This window comes from Pan troglodytes, chromosome 1 (genome assembly GCF_028858775.2).
Source record: "Pan troglodytes isolate AG18354 chromosome 1, NHGRI_mPanTro3-v2.0_pri, whole genome shotgun sequence".
Lineage (NCBI taxonomy): Eukaryota > Metazoa > Chordata > Mammalia > Primates > Hominidae > Pan > Pan troglodytes.
Genome location: NC_072398.2, coordinates 14582878 through 14585360, shown reverse-complemented (window position 1 = coordinate 14585360; position 2483 = coordinate 14582878). Strand labels below are relative to the sequence as shown.

At 46.8% G+C, this 2483-nt stretch overlaps 1 non-coding gene across 1 annotated transcript; it reads left to right on the top strand.

The window, feature by feature from the left end:
- The first annotated feature begins 318 nt into the window (after window positions 1-318).
- On the top strand, window positions 319-446 carry LOC112207271 (U8 small nucleolar RNA). The gene has a single exon (XR_002941709.2). It is a non-coding gene; the product is annotated as a U8 small nucleolar RNA (small nucleolar RNA).
- Window positions 447-2483: the final 2037 nt, after the last annotated feature.

Sequence of the window (2483 nt, the reverse complement as noted above, 5' to 3'; positions counted from 1 at the left end):
CTGGATGACAGAACGAGTCTCCATCTGGTTAAAAAAATAAATAAATAAACTATCAGAGGAACTCTATCCACAGAAGACCTGAGTGGGAAGGCTGTGTGAGAGGAAGAGCAGGTGAGGTTAAGTCACCTTCCCAGAACTCTGATGCTTCCTGCTTTGGGATAAATAATAAGACCCCACATATATTATATCACAGACTCAAGGAGACTTTGCACATTGCTTCATTTAACCCTCACAATGAATTTAAGAAACAGGTACTATTATTATTCCCATTCTACAGATGAGGAGACTGAGGTTTAGAGACATCAAAGAACTTATCCATTGTCAGGTGGGATAATTCTTACCTATGTTTGGAGGACAGTATTAGGACATAATGATTGGAGTCACATGATATGATTAATGTCTGCTTCATAATCAGGTCTCACACACCCTGACTGCTCCTATCTGATTCTTCCTGACAATCTCTTAAAGAAAAAAACGTAGGCCGGGCGCCGTGGCTCACGCCTGTAATCCCAGCACTTTGGGAGGCTGAGGCGGGCGGATCATGAGGTCAGGAGATCGAGACCATCCTGGCTAACATGGTGAAACCCTGTCTCTACGAAAAATACAAAAAATTAGCCGAGCGTGGTGGCAGGCGCCTATAGTCCCAGCTACTGGGGAGGCTGAGGCAGGAGAATGGCGAGAACCCGGGAGGCGGAGCTTGCAGTGAGTCGAGATCATGCCACTGAACTCCAGCCTGGGCGACAGAATGAGACACTTTTTCTCAAAAAAAAAAAAAAAAAAAAAAAAAAAAAAAAGATAAATAAAAGAACAAAATGTATTTCCAAGGACACACAGCTAAGCTATGGTGGAGCTGGGATTTGAAAGCAGTCAGGCCTTTAGCCATGACACTGTTCTACGTCCACTTAGCAGAAGCTTTCAAAACACAAAGAACTGCTGCTAACGTGCTCCTAAGACCACCCAAGAAGCTGTTAAGTGAGTCTTGCCCTACCCGCACCGCCCTCTGTCTCTTCCCATGCCAGAAGGTGGAAGACCACAGTGACTGATCAGATGGCAGCGGCACCCACCTGTGACCCAGCAATCAGAATCAAGTCCCACCACTGTTGCAGGCTGAGCCTGAGCAAAGCAGTCCCTGCCGCAAGAACTGCTTCCTGCCTACTTTCTCCTGCTTTATCTTAAATCTCCCTAAACTCTGCACCTGTAAAAGCATCTCAAGACACATCACCCTTCTGATTGGGACTCTGATGTGGTTACCATACACCCTCTGACTGCTTCTTTCTGGTTTTTTTTTGATCCAGGTCTGTCTGTGCGGACCCTCTGTCCTGGCTGAACAGCATTTGTGGGGTCCCTGTGTTTGCTCAACATCCCAAAGCCCCCTTAATTTTAGATCCGCTGAGCTCTGCTCTTTCTCTATCCTGCCTGGCCAGCCCCACCTCATGGCTGCTAGCCTCAGCATTCTCTCCCGAGGTAGACTGATTGGGTTTCCATTGTATCTTATAAATACATTGTTATGGCTCTTTTCTTATTTTCCATTACTTCTCACCATATTTCCCTTGTTGAGATTAGAAACTAAATTTATTCCTTTAACAAATATTTACAGCACACATGATCATGACAGTGGGTGTACTAGTCCGTTCTCTCATTGCTACAAAGAACCACCTGAGACAGGATAATTTATAAAGAAAGGAGGTTTAATTGGCTCACAGTTCTGTAGGCTGTACAGGCAGCATGGCTGGAGAGGCCTCAGGAAACTTACAATCACAGCAGAAGGCAAAGAGGAAGCAGGCATATCTTACGTGGCAGGAGCACAAGGAAGAGAGAGACAAGGGGGAGGTGCTACACACTTTCAAACAACCAGATCTCGTGAGAACTCTATCACGAGAACAGCAAGGGGGATGGTGCTAAACCATCAGAAACCATCCCCCATGATCAATCACCTCCCACCAGGCCCCACCTCCCACACTGGGAATTACAATTCAATAGGAGATTTAGGTGGGGACACAGAGCCATACCATATCAGTTGGGGTCACTTTGCCCTTCCTCATAGAGTTTATGGCAGCAGTCCCCAACCTTTTTGGCACCAGGGACTGGTTTCATGGAAGACAATTTCTCCATGGACCTGACAGGAAAGGGGTTAATGGTTTGGGGATGAAACTGTTCCACCTCGGATCATCAGGCATTAGACTCTCATAAGCAGTGCACAACCCAGATTTTTTGCATGTGCAGTTCACAATAGGGTTCATGCTTCTATGAGAATCTAATGCCGTGGCTGATCTGACAGGAGGTGGAGCTCAGGAGGTAATGCTCGCTCACCCGCCGCTCACCTGCCGCTCACCTCCTGCTGTATGGCCTGGTTCCTAACAGGCCATGGACCCATATGGGGCTGCAGGCTGGGGGTTGGGGATCCCTGCTCTACCGAATGCAGGGCCTAGGGTCTGGGGAGACAAAAACTTACAAATTAGTAAATAATATATAACATCTGATGA